Genomic DNA, 15017 nt, shown 5'->3' on the forward strand with positions numbered 1-15017 from the left:
TGTGCCTTCTCTCCTTTCTTTCCTGACCCCAGAGTAAAGGGGGAGCACAAAGTTTTGGACTCCACAAGTTATTCTTTTTGAGAGGAAAGTTGATATCCCCTAAGAAGCCTTGTCCGCTAAGGCCTCTGGTTCCTGCTCAATCATATTAGGTTTGGCTCTTTACTGTGTTACAGCCCATTCCAGAAGTTGTTTGACCAGTGCATGGTATAACGCCTCATATGTAGAAAGCTCCCAAATACTTGTTGGCTGAATAATTAAACATACAGTAACTGGTAGAGCAGGGGACTTGTGAGACCTGACCTCATGTATTCTGGTTCCCATCTAATTGTTGTTTTATGGTGTGCCAAGCATATCCTAGGTGCTAGGGATGCAAAGAGAAATAACGCACAGTCCTGATACATAACCCAGTCTAACAGAAGTATACACAACTAAACACAGTAACGTGTGACTGTTTTCTCAATAGGAAGAAGCTATTGAGAGATAAAATGAGGCAATGGGAACATTTGTATCCATACATATGGGACACCCCCTACCTCATTTTGGAGAAGCAACCAGAATGGATCCTGGGACTCAACAGCTAGCAAGATATCCAGGCTTCTGCCATGTGTGTAGCACGTGCAACATATATCCAAGTACACAGAAGCCAAAGGACTGGTTTCCTTCTTTGTGGCTTGATACACTTAAAAAGTTGCAAGCAAGTGGGCATTAAATCACAACAGTTATATTTACTTTCTAATGGCAAAATGAATTAGTGATTTACTAGTTCCTGTATTTATGACTTCCTCAATTTGACTTAGGTAAATAGTCATCTCTCTTCTTCATCCTATAAAATACTTCTCAGGTTTAGGGCTTCCCTGGTGGCGCGGTGGTTGAGAGTCCGCCTGCCGATGCAGGGGACACGGGGTCATGCCCCGGTCCGGGAAGATCCCACATGCTGCAGAGCGGCTGGTTCCGTGAGCCATGGCCGCTGAGCCTGTGCGTCCGGAGCCTTTGCTCCGCAATGGGAGAGGCCACAACAGTGAGAGGCCCGATACCGCAAAAAAATAAAAAATAAAATAAAATAAAATAAAATACTTCTCAGGTTTAAATGTATTTTATGATAACGTTCAAACAGTCTTCTATTCAGAGATGCTCTCAGAGAAGCAGAGCTAGAGATCTGATGATTGCCCATACCATACCTCAACTCTGGACTGTAGGAATATGTGAAGATATGAGACACACACAATAAAACAATAGGTGCATACAATCAGCTGATGTGTGCATATTGAATGTATAGTATATAGACAAGTTTGCACCTTTTTGCATCAAAACCCTGTCTTTAAACAAAGTCTAGATGCCAAGTACAATAGGGACTGTCCTGGTGGTCGGCGCAAAGGGAAGCAGATGCAGCAGGTCCACCACTCAGGCTGCCCCTCAAGGCAACACAGTTTACAAACCTCAGATATAGGAAGAAGTACCCTGCTAGGTGAACATCAGGCAAGAGGACGGTGGGAAGCACATACGTGAGCATCCATACCATAAACTATGGGTGCATTTGATCTAATTCGAGTCACCATTTTTTTGTATATTGATTCATGTATTCATGTATTTATTTGGTCAGTTACTTATATTTCACTGTGTTCCAGAAACAATTTGAGATGAGTTAACAAGTATATATACAACAAAACTTAACAGATACAAGGAAGAGTAAAGTTCATACACAAAAGTACATACCAGAATTACCAAAGATGGGCCAGAAGTTCACTTTCAAGCTTCCCACCAACCAAAGCAAAGGGGGAAACACAACCAGATGGAAAATTCAGTCCATCTGTGTAAATGAACTCCCTTACGGGGGGAAAAAAAAAACTGGATTTTCAGGGATCTCTGATTGTTGGCAGGGTTCTGAATTAGGTTTCTGCACCATAACTTAGACATAACCAAATGCTTAATAAAAATTTCAAGGGAATCTTATTGCATCTCAAAGTATGTGCAGGTCTTTCCTACTATGTACAGTTAAATAATTACACATGTCCATCTATTTTTAATTTCCTCTATATACATAAAGTTATACTCTCCTTTGCCAGTTTTTAACTGAGGAGTAGCTATTAATATGATGAAGCTGAGACATGTTATTCAAGTTTTTAAAATTACAGTTCATGTTAGGATGAAAATGTATGTAACAGTGACCTAGAGACTAATTGCAAGGTACTATAAAAGCAATGAAATTATGGGACAGTATAGCTTATACATTTACTGAGAAAATTCAACAGGGAAAAACATTGTAGAATAGGTCACATAGAAAAGGCTACATGGGGGAAGTGAATCTTAAATGAAACTTGGAGTATAGAATTTAACTATATAGAGAATAAGTCAACGATTATGTCAGATGAAGATAACATAAATGAAGCCTTGAGTAATATTTACAGATGTTTAATCTTAACTTTAATTGTTCTTATTTATCTACTTTCATTTGTTCTTTGAGAAACAGTATGGCCTTTTTTGTAAACTTGTAGTTTCATGCCATGACCCAGCAATTCCACTCTTCAGTATATGTTCAAGAGATACTCGTGTCCATGTATACCATGAGATACGGACTCTTGTCCATGTACACCAGGAGATACGTACAAGAATCCTCACAGCACTGTGCCCAGGGAAAACCTGGAAACAGCCCAAATACCCATTGACAGGAGAGTGGATAGACTGTGGTAAAGTCACATGGAATGTTATACAAAATAAATGAACTACAGCTTCTTACAATGCGAATGAAGCTTAGCAATATACTGCTTACAGCAATAACTTTTTATAAGGTAAAGACAACTCAAATATAAATATGTAATCAAAAGAGAAGCAGGGCCTCCCTGGTGGCGCAGTGGTTGAGAGTCCGCCTGCCGATGCAGGGGATACGGGTTCGTGCCCCGATCTGGGAGGATCCCATATGCCGCGGAGTGGCTGGGCCCGTGAGCCATGGCCGCTGGGCCTGCGCATCCGGAGCCTGTGCTCCGCAACGGGAGAGGCCACAACAGTGAGAGGCCCGCATACCGCAAAAAGGAAAAAAAAAAAAAAAAAGAGAAGCAGAGGGCTTCCCTGGTGGCGCAATGGTTGAGAGTTCGCCTGCTGATGCAGGGGACACGGGTTCGTGCCCCGGTCCGGGAAGATCCCACATGCCGCAAAGCGGCTGGGCCCGTGAGCCATGGCCTCTGAGCCTGCACGTCCGGAGCCTGTGCTCCGCAACGGGAGAGGCCACAGCAGTGAGAGGCCCGCGTACAGCAAAAAAAAAAAAAAAAAAAAAAAGCAGAACACGGAAGTGGTGACCAAGAATGCGGGAGGCAGGCTGGGGCCCAGGAGGCCACACAGAGAGGCACACCATCATTAAGGTTCTGTTTTCATGTTCTAAGTCAAGCATTGCAAGTAGCTGTTATATCCACTACCCTTATTTTTTTAATAGACATCGCCTCCCCACTTTTTTCCTAAGCCATTGATTTAGGAGAAACTTGGGTCATCTGCATCGTAGAATGTCTCACATTCTGAGTTTGGTTAATTGCTTGCTCATAACACTGTAGTACTTGTTCCTATATCATTCATATGCCTTTAAACTGATAGATCTAAAGACTGATGTAGGTGGGTTTGTGTACTTCCTACTGTGTCATGTCAGGAGACTCATGGTGTCTGACTCTCCCACTTTAGAAGAATTCTATTCTTCTCATCAGTAGACTTGTATTACCAAAAAAAATTATAGTCAGTTATTATTATATTTTTAATTTCATCAGTAAGAAATTTGGGGAAATTTGTTTTCTCTCTTATCACTTAAAGAGCTACATAATATTCTCAATTTGCCTCTTAACCTGCAGAGCCTAAAATATTTACTATATGGCCCTTTACAGAGAGAGTTTGTTGACTCATGCTCTAGAATATTGCGTTATCTGCCTCAAGAGAAACTTTCATGCAAGGTGTGCTTGGAACACTTAAAGGAAAAATAATTGGGACTTCTCTGAGCTTCCATACTACACAATTGCACTTACGTGAAGTATCCAAAGCAGTCAAGTTCATAGAAGCAGAAGGTAAAATGGTGGTTACCAGGGGCTGGTGGGGCGGGGCGGGGGGGTATTGTTTAATGAGTATGGAGTTTCATGTTCTCCAAGATGAAAAAGTTCTGGAGTGTATATTACATATAAAAGTTGTTAAAAGAGTAAATCCTAAGAGTGCTCATCACAAGGAAAAGTTATTTTTTTCTATTTCTTTAATTTTGTATCTATATGAGATGATGGATGTTCACTAAATTTGTGGTAATCAATTCATGATGAAGTCAGATCATTATGCTGTACACCTTAAACTTATACAGTGCTGTTCATCAGTTATATCTCAATAAAACTAGAATAAAAAATAAATAAAACATAAAAATGAAAACGTTCTGGAGATCTGTTCCCAAACAACGTGAAGACACATACTATTGAACTATACACTTAAAAATGATTAAAATGGTATATGTTATGCAATGGTTTTTCTTTACCATTATAAAAAAGTAAAGGGATGTAAAAAGATATGCCATACAAATACTAATCAAAAGCAAGCTGGAGTGGCTATGTTAGTAACCAAAGTAGACTTCAGAGGAAAGGGCCCAGAGAAACCACTTGAATCATTTGCCCCTTTTTTTTTTTTTTTAATTCTTTTTTTTGCGGTACGCGGGCCTCTCACTGTTGTGGCCTCTCCCGTTGTGGAGCACAGGCTCCGGATGCGCAGGCTCAGCGGCCATGGCTCACGGGCCCAGACGCTCCGCGGCATGTGGGGTCTTCTCGGACCGGGGCACGAACCTGTGTCCCCTGCATCGGCAGGCGGACTCTCAACCACTGCGCCACCAGGGAAGCCCCTTGCCTTTTTTGAACTGACTGTTGATGTTGCTCCCAATATCCTCAACTCTTCAAACAACTGTACTTTCCAAAAGGCTAATTTATTTCCTTTGGATACATTTTTCATTGACTGCTGCAAGCAAACACAATTAACTCTCCATTGGTAAATGGCTTTCCTTGCTTGGCTTACAAACGAACCACTCAGGAACTTACTTTGGTTGCAGCCTTGTTTTCATTTTTTATTTTTGTGAAGAAATTCTGCTGTGGTGAAATATTTTAAATTTTCTAATATTTTTGAAGTTTGCTTTCCTATGAGTTGGAAATACTGTGGTGACTGCTTAATCTGGTAATGTGACATATTGTGTTCTTTTAGCACTATTACAGTGTCATTACGTAATAAGCATGAAGCTTTTTTAAAAAAATATTTATTTATTTATTTGGCTGCACTGGGTCTTAGTTGTGGCATGTGGGATCTTCACTGCGGCCTGCGGGATCTTTTAGTTGTGGCCAGCGAGATCTTTAGTTGTGGTATGTGGGACCTAGTTCCCTGACCCGGGATCAAACCCGGGCCCCCTGCATTGGGAGCACAGAGTCTTAGCCACTGGACCACCAGGGAAGTCCCAAGCATGAAGCTTTGACACAAAATAATAATGACAGCTAATCTGACACAAAATAATTCATACTCCACTGTGCCTTAAAGGCTCTATTACTATGGGGTGAGGACTCATTGTTGGGGTTCCTTTAACTATCAAGTGTGTAGATCCTGATTGTATGTCAAAGGAAGGGGAAATGACCACCAGGCGGGTCTGCCGATCAGTGGACCCTCAGCGAGATGGACTTGGGCCAGGACTGCACTTACTACCTGGTCCCCCCACTCCAAAAGCAGGCCATGGTATTGGTAAGATGTTAGAGAAAAACTCGCATGAACTTTTTGGCCAACCCAATACATGCTGGGTCTCTGTGTATCAATGTCAACTAGGCCCTTGCGTCTCCCAGTCCTCAGAAGAGCTGGGTATTCCTCAGTGTGCTGTCAACTGAGTAAATGGCCGTAGGTCCTTTTGGACAAGGACTGGGGAAATCGTGAAATATGTATTTATGTTTTTCATAGTTCTATGAATTTTGGCAAATGTATACAGTCATGTAACAACATATATATGCTATATATATATATCTATTAATACATATGATTTTTTGGTATAAAAAAAGCTATTTTTAAAAAAGAATCCCAGGTTTAAGTTCATGCTCACTATCCATGTTCACAACCACTATTTGGAAACTGGAATGAGACCTGGGCATCTGTCTAGCGTGTCAGTGGAACTAAAAAAGATAATTATAGGAACATTGGTGACAAAGAGAACTAAAGCTTCTGCTGGGGAAGGTCGGCACAGGTTGCACACAAACATTCAAAACTCAGATCGATACTGTTCTCCATAGTGGCTGTACCAATTCACATTCCCACCAGCAGTGCAAGAGTGTTCCCTTTTCCCCACACCCTCTTCGGCATTTATTGTTTCTAGATTTTTTGATGATGGCCATTCTGACTGGTGTGAGATGATAGCTCATTGTAGTTTTGATTTGCATTTCTCTAATGATTAATGATGTTGAGCATTCTTTCATGTGTTTGTTGGCAGTCTATATCTTCTTTGGAGAAATGTCTATTTAGGTACAGTCACTATGGAGAACAGTATGGAGGTTCCTTAAACAACTACAAATAGAACTACCATATGACCCATCAATCCCACTACTGGGCGTATCCCCTGAGAAAACCATAATTCAAAAAGAGTCATGTACCAAAATGTTCATTGCAGCTCTATTTACAATAGCCCAGAGATGGAAACAACCTAAGTGTCCATCATCGGATAAATGGATAAAGAAGATGTGGCACATATATACAATGGAATATTACTCAGCCATAAAAAGAAATGAAATTGAGCTATTTGTAATGAGGTGGATGGACCTAGAGTCTGTCATACAGAGTGAAGTAAGTCAGAAAGAGAAAGACAAATACCGTATGCTAGCACATATATATGGAATTTAAGAAAAAAAATGTCATGTAGAACCTAGGGGCAGGACAGGAATAAAGATGCAGATGTAGAGAATGGACTTGAGGATATGGGGAGGGGGAAGGGTAAGCTGTGATAAAGCGAGAGAGTGGCATAGACATATATACACTACCAAACGTAAAATAGATAGCTAGTGGGAAGCAGCCACATGCGCAGACTTCTCTTTGCATGGCTTTTCTTGTTGCAGAGCACGGGCTCTAGGCTCTCGGGCTTCAGTAGTTGTGGCACATGGGCTCAGTATTTGTGGCTCGCTGGCTCTAGAGCACAGGCTCAGTAGTTGTGGTGCAGGGGCTTAGTTGCTCCGTGGCATGTGGGATCTTCCTGGACCAGGGCTCGAACCCGTGTCCCCTGCATTTGCAGGCGGATTCTTAACCACTGCATCACCAGGGAAGCCCCATGAAATTTATTTTAAATAGTTGCAATTATCAATCATACTTGGAAAGGCCTTTCCTAGTGTGAGTTTTTTAAAAAATCTCTCCTGATTTCTTCTAAACTTTTTATGATTTCATTTTTTAAGTGAAGAAACTACAATTATTTTTATTGAAAAATGAGAAAGTGAAATATTATATTTATTGCATTATTTTTCTTAACATCTTTATGGAGTGTAATTGTTTTACAATGGTGTGTTAGTTTCTGCTGTATAACAAAGTGAATCAGCTATATGTATACATATATCACTATATCCCCTCCCTCTTGCTTCTCCCTCCCACCCTCCTTATCCCACCCCTCTAGGGGGACACAAAGCACCGAGCTGATCTTCCTGTGCTATGCAGCTGCTTCCCACTAGCTATCTATTTTACATTTAGTAGTGTATATATGTTAATGCTACTCTCTCACTTCATCCCAGCTTACCCTTCCCCCTCCCTGTGTCCTCAAGTCCGTTCTCTAGGTCTGTGTCTTTATTCCTGTCCTGCCCCTAGGTTCATCAGAACCTTTTTTTTTTTTAGATTCCATATATATATGTTAGCATATGGTATTTGCTTTTCTCTTTCTGACTTACTTCACTCTGTATGACAGACTCTAGGTCCATCCACCTCACTACAAATAGTTCAATTTCATTTCTATTTATGGCTGAGTAATATTCCATTGTATATATGTGCCACATCTTCTTTATCCATTCAACTATCAATGAACACTTAGGTTGCTTCCATGTCCTGGCTATTGTAAATAGAGCTGCAGTGAACATTGTGGTACATGTCTCTTCTTCAATTATGGTTTTCTCAGGGTATATGCCCAGTAGTGGGATTGCTGTGTCATATGGTAGTTCTACTTTTAGTTTTTTAAGGAACCTCCATACTGTTTTCCATAGTGGCAGTATCACTTTACATTCCCACCAACAGTGCAAGAGGGCTCCCTTTTCTCCACACCCTCTCCAGCATTTACTGCTTGTAGATTTCTTGATGATGGCCATTCTGACTGGTGTGAGGTGATACCTCATTGTAGTTTTGATTTGCATTTCTCTAGTGATTAGTGATGTTGAGCATCCTTTCATGTGTTTGTTGGCAATCTGTATATCTTCTTTAGACAAATGACTATTTAGGTCTTCTGCCCATTTTGGGGTTGGGTTTTGTGTTTTTTTGATACTGAACTTCATGAGCTGCTTGTCAATTTTGGAGATTAATCTTTTGTCAGTTGCTTCATTTGCAAATATTTTCTCCCAATTTGAGGGTTGTCTTTTCATCTTATTTATGGTTTTCTTTGTTGTGCAAAAGCTTTTAAGTTTCATTACATCCCATTAGTTTATTTTTGTTTTATTTCCATTTCTCTAGGAGGTGGGTCAAAAAGGATCTTGTTGTGATTTATGTCATAGAGTGTTCTGCCTATGTTTTCCTCTAAGTGTTTTATAGTGTCTGGACTTACATTTAGGTCTTTAATCCATTTTGAGTTTTTTTTTTGTATACAGTGTTAGGGAGTGTTCTAATTTCATTCTTTTACATGTAACTGTACAGTTTTCCCAGCACCACTTATTGAAGAGGCTGTTTTTTCTCCATTGTATATTCTTGCCTTCTTTTTCAAAGATAAGATGATCATATGTGTGTGGGTTTATCTCTGGGCTTTCTATCCTGTTCCACTGATTTTTATTTCTTTTTTGTGCCAGTACCAACCATACTGTCTTGATTAATGTAGCTTTGTAGTATAGTCTGAAGTCAGGGAGCCTGATTCCTCCAGCTCCATTTTTCTTTCTCAAGATTCCTTTGGCTATTAGGGGTCTTTTGTGTTTCCATACAAATTGTGAAATTTTTTGTTCTAGTTCTATGAAAAATGCCATTGGTAGTTTCATAGGGATTGCATTGAATCTGTAGATTGCTTTGGGTAGTATAGTAATTTTCACAGTGTTTATTCTTCAATCCAAGAACATGGTATATCTCTCAATCTGTTTGTGTTGTCTTTGATTTCTTTCATCAGCATCTTATAGTTTTCTGCATACAGGTCTTTTGTCTCCTTAGGTAAGTTTATTCCTAGGTATTTTATTCTTTTTGTTGCAATGGTAAATGGGAGGGTTTCCCTAATTTCTCTTTCAGATTTTTCATCATTAGTGTATAGGAAAGCAAGAGATTTCTGTGCATCAATTTTGTATCCTGCTACTTTACCAAATTCATTGATTAGCTCTAGTAGTTTTCTGGTAACATGTCTAGGATTCTCTGTGTATAGTATCATGTCATTGGCAAACATTGACAGTTTTGTTTTGTTTTGTTTTGTTTTTTGCGGTACGTGGGCCTCTCACTGCTATGGCTTCTCCCATTGCAGAGCACAGGCTCCGGACGTGCAGGGTCAGCAGCCATGGCTCACGGGCACAGCCGCTCTGTGGCATGTGGGGTTTTCCCAGACAAGAGCACGAACCCGTGTCCCCTGCATCGGCAGGCGGGCTCTCAACCACTGCGCCACCAGGGAAGCCCAACAGTGACAGTTTTACTTCTTCTTTTCCAATTTGGATTCCTTTTATTTCTTTTTCTTCTCTGATTGCTGTGGCTAAAAGTATGTTGAATAATAGTGGTGAGAGTGGGCAACCTGTCTTGTACCTAATCTTAGAGGAAACAGTTTCAGCTTTTCACCATTGAGAACGATGTTGGCTGTGAGTTTGTCATATATGGCCTTTATTATGTTGAGGTAGGTTCCCTATATGCCTCCTTTCTGGAGAGATTTTTTAATCATAAATGGATGTGGACTTTTGTCAAAAGCTTTTTCTGCATCTATTGAGATTATCATATGGTTTTTATCCTTCAATTTGTTAATATGGTGTATCACATTGATTGACTTGCATAAATTGGAAAAACCTTGCATTCCCAGGATAAACCTCACTTGATCATGGTGTATGACCCTTTTAATGTGCTGTTGGATTCTGTTTGCTAGTATTTTGTGCAGGATTTTTGCATCTGTGTTCTTCAGTGATATTGGCCTGTAGTTTTCTTTCTTTGTGACATCTTTGTCTGGTTTTGGTATCAGGTGGTGGCCTGATGGTGGCCTCGTAGAATGAGTTTGGGAGTGTTCCTCCCTCTGCTATATTTTGGAAGAGTTTGAGAAGGATAGGTGTTAGCTCTTCTCTAAATGTTTGATAGAATTTGCCTGTGAAGCCATCTGGTCCTGGGCTTTTGTTTGTTGGAAGATTTTTAATCATAGTGTTTGTGATTGATCTGTTTATATTTTCTGTTTCTTACTGGTTCAGTCTCAGAACATTGTGCTTTTCTAAGAATTTGTCCATTTCTTTCAGGTTATCCATTTTATTGGCATATAGTTTCTTGTAGTAATCTCTCATGATCCTTTGTATTTCTGCAGTGTCAGTTGTTACTTCTTTTTCATTTCTAATTCTATTGATTTGAGGCTTTTCCCTTTTTTTCTTGATGAGTCTGGCTAATAGTTTATCAATTTTGTTTATGTTCTCAAAGAACCAGCTTTTAGTTTTCTTGATCTTTGCCATTATTTCCTTCATTTCTTTTTCATTTATTTCTGATTTGATCTTTATGATTTCTTTGCTAACTTTGTTTTTTTTCTGTTCTTCTTTCTCTGATTGCTTTACGTGTAAGGTTAGGTTGTTTATTTGAGATTTTTCTTGTTTCTTGAGGTAGGATTGTATTGCTATAAGCTTCCCTCTTAGAACTGCTTTTGCTGCATTCCATAGTTTTGAGGTCATTGTGTTTTCATTGTCCTTTTTTTCTAGGCATTTTTGATTTCCTCTTTGATTTCTTCAGTAATCTCTTGGTTATTTAGTAGCATCTTGTTTAGCCTCCATGTGTTTGTATTTTTTACGGTTTTATTTTCCTGTAATTGATATCTAGTCTCATAGTGCTGTGGTCAGAAAAGATACCTGATACAATTTCAATTTTGTTAAATTTACCAAGGGTTGATTTGTGACCCAAGATATGATCTATCCTGGAGAATGTTCCACGAGCACTTGAGAAGAAAGTGTATTCTGTTGTTTTTGGATTAAATGTCTTATACATATCAATTAAGTCCATCTTGTTTAATGTGTCATTTAAAGCTTGTGTTTCCTTATATATTTTCATTTTGGATGATCATTGGTGAAAGTGAGGTGTTAAAGTCCCCTACTATGAATGTGTTACTGTTGATTTCCCCTTTTATGGCTGTTAGCATTTGCCTTATGTATTGAGGTGCTCCTATGTTGGATGCATAAATATTTACAATTGTTATATCTTCATCTTGGACTGATCCCTTTATCATTATGTAGTGTCCTTCTTCGTCTCTTATAATAGTCTTTATTTTAAAGTCTATTTTGTCTGATATGAGAATTGCTACTCCTGCTTTCTTCTGATTTCCACTTGCATGGAACATCTTTTTCCATCCCCTCACTTTCAGTCTGTATGTGTCCCTAGGTCTGAAGTGGGTCTCTTGTAGACAGCATATATATGGGTCTTGTTTCTGTATCCATTCAGCCAATCTATGTCTTTTGATTGGAGCATTTAATTCATTTACTTTTAAGGTAATTATCGACATGTATGTTCCTCTTTCTTCTATTGTGTTTGTTGCCTAGAGAAGTTCTTTTAGCATTTGTTGTAAAGCTGGTTTGGTGGTGCTGAATTCTCTTAACTTGTGCTTGTCTGTAAAGGTTTTAATTTCTCCATCGAATCTGAGTGAGATCCTTGCTGGGTAGAGTAATCTTGGTTGTAGGTTTTTCCCTTTCATCACTTTAAATATGTCCTGCCACTCCCTTCTGGCTTGCAGAGTTTCTGCTGAAAGATCAGCTGTTAACCTTATGGAGATCCCCTTGTATGTTATTTGTTGCTTTTCCCTTGCTGCTTTTAATATTTTTTCTTTGTATTTAATTTTTGATAGTTTGATTAATATGTGTCTTGGCATGTTTCTCCTTGGATTTATCCTGTATGGGGCTCTCTGTGCTTCCTGGACTTGATTGACTATTTCCTTTCCCATGTTAGGGAAGGGAAGTTTTCAACTATAATCTCTTCAAATATTTTCTCAGACGCTTTCTTTTTCTCTTCTTCTTCTGGGACCCCTAAATTCGAATGTTGGTGTGTTTAATGTTGTCCCAGAGGTCTCTGAGACTGTCCTCAATTCTTTTCATGCTTTTTTCTTTATTCTGCTCTGCGGTAGTTATTTCCTCTATTTTATCTTCCAGGTCACTTATCCATGCTTCTGTCTCAGTTATTCTGCTATTGATCCCTTCTAGAGAATTTTTAATTTCAGTTATTGTGTTTTCATCATTGTTTGTTTGCTCTTTAATTCTTCTATGTCCTCGTTAAACATTTCTTGTATTTCCTCCATTCTAGTTCCAAGATTTTGGATCATCTTTATTATCATTACTCTGAATTTTTTTTCAGGTAGACTTATTTCCTGTTCATTTTTTTGGTCTGGTGGGTTTTTACTTTGCTCCTTCATCTGCTGCATATTTCTCTGTCTTCCCATTTTGTTTAACTTACTGTGTTTGGGGTCTCTTTTTCGCAGGCTGCAGGTTCATAGTTCCCATTGTTTTTGGTGTCTGCCCCCAGTGCATGAGGCTGGTTCACTGGCTTGTGTAGGCTTCCTGGTGGAGGGGACTGGTGCCTGTGTTCTGGTGGGTGGGGCTGGATCTTGTCTTTCTGGTGGACAGGGCTGCATCTGGTGGTGTGTTTTGGGGTGTCTGTGAACGTAGTATGATTTTAGGCATTCTCTCTGCTAATGGGTGGGTTTGTGTTCCTGTCTTGCTAGTTGATTGGCATGGGGCATCTAGCACTGGAGATTGCTGGCCGTTGGGTGGAGCTGGGTCTTAGCATTGAGATGGAGGTCTCTGGGAGAGCTCTTGCTGATTGACATTACGTGGGGCCAGGAGGTCTCTGGTGATCCAAAGTCCTGAACCTGGCTCTGCCACCTCAGAGGCTGAGGCCTGACACCCAGCCAGAGCACCAAGACCCTGTCAGCCACAGAGCAGTGAATGTGGCAGTCTCCATTATGAAGTCAGATTATGAGGGTCTACAATAGCCATTCAGCTAGAACAGGCTGACTTGGTAGCAATCTGTCTACGAGGTTGTCTCCAGCAGCTGGTGGCTAAAAGAGTAGGTCTCCACATGTGCTGCCAGAATGTTAAACGTTTGTATAGCAGTCTTCATTGGGTTCAGTCATGGGTTCGGTATAGATCTTCTCAAAAACACCTTACTCTCGCAAGGCTGTGTGCTTGAAACAGCTCCTAAGCCTGCGGGTCTACGAGCTGCAGGAAGACGAGACCACCCAGGGCAGCCTGCAAGCCATGATTCTTGCCACGAACCCTGCTGCTGCCGTCGTGGAATTCAGCTTCCCCCGCTGCTGCTGGAAGAAGGCAGGAAAGGCTGCCCCGAGATGGCGGACATGTTGGCGCCATGCCTGATTTCACTTTTTACATTTAAATCTTTGATTCATTAGATATGTATCCTTCTGTAAGGTGTGAAATACAATTTTATTCTTGTCTCAGATTTGTCTCCTACATCTTCCCCATCTTGCTCACTGTGCTCACTTGCTCACTGTGCTCCACTCTGACCTTTTGGCCAATTCACCAAGTTCACTCCCTACACAGTCTTTTTGCAGTTGATTTTCTTTCTTTGTGATATTCTGCCTTTGGATATTCCCAAGACATTCTCATCTCAAAGGTGTCTTCCTCAGAGAGGCATAACATAAAAAGTACTACCATGACATTGAACTGTCTTGAAATCTACCTATTTATGTTAATTCTGTTTGTTTCTGCTATTGTCAATTAAGTTTTTCCTATTGTTTAACTCCACAAGGCAGCCATTTTAAGCTTATTGCTAAATTCATCTTGGGTAGAATGGGAGACAGGGATTTGGGGACAATCCTGCTGCTCTGCCTCTAGGATAGAACATTAATGGAAAGGCATTAAAGGATCAGATTGATTTGCCCTTTTTCTATAAGTACACTTCTCCATAGGTGCAAGATTACCACACCCTGGATTGAACATTAATCTTCAACATGAGATTTGAGAGTTTGTAAAATTATCAGAATTGCTGTGAAGATGTTTTAGATACTAATTACTCATAAAAAGGTATGAGTAGCTTGATCTCACAGGATATTTTATATATAACAAAAACTGAACGACTGATCTTATAGCATTACAGTTAGATAGCATGAATATCTTACACATTTTAGGTAATCTAATATTTTAGACAAAGATATTCTGACTTTGCATTGAATAAGAATTGACTTTGACCTCTTCCCAGCCTCTTCAAAGGCCCTCACTACTCCAAAAAAGTATTTAGGATTTTCGTATGAGCAATTGAGAACTGGGAGGGAACATCATACCATCGATTCCAACACCATCTTTATACAAATAGCGAAAGTAATAGGAGGGCAAAAAACCGGAACCTATTCAGAATTCATCTATGACATCACACTGACTCAAAGAGTCATCAGTAGGTGTTAACGTTGTTAATCCGGTTAATAGAATTAACAGAAGGTGTGGAAGGGGAGCCCTTAGATTTGTTTTCCATTAAATGGATTAAAACGGGTGGTAATCCTCATTCTTTTAAAGGTGAATTTCAATTAGTTTATTACAGGTGTGACTATGAGGCCTTCCCAATTAAGGCTCCTCTCCTACCCGAAATGGGTCATTTAGCATTCTACTTTCAAGAGAGTACGTCCCATAAAATACCAACAAACTCTGTTGAGAAGGGTCTTTTTAAAAAAATTAATTTAG

The 15017-nt window shown here is 39.8% G+C and overlaps 1 protein-coding gene across 1 annotated transcript in view; it reads left to right on the forward strand.

Moving 5' to 3' along the window:
• Positions 1-914, forward strand: part of IFT56 (intraflagellar transport 56) — a 41169-nt gene extending 40255 nt beyond the window's left edge. Inside the window, exon 19 of the transcript XR_009533336.1 lies at positions 464-914. The gene's annotated coding sequence lies outside the window, so the exon portion shown is untranslated. The remainder of the gene's footprint in view (positions 1-463) is intronic.
• The last annotated feature ends 14103 nt before the right edge of the window (positions 915-15017 follow it).

This window comes from Mesoplodon densirostris, chromosome 9 (genome assembly GCF_025265405.1).
Source record: "Mesoplodon densirostris isolate mMesDen1 chromosome 9, mMesDen1 primary haplotype, whole genome shotgun sequence".
Classification (NCBI taxonomy): domain Eukaryota; kingdom Metazoa; phylum Chordata; class Mammalia; order Artiodactyla; family Ziphiidae; genus Mesoplodon; species Mesoplodon densirostris.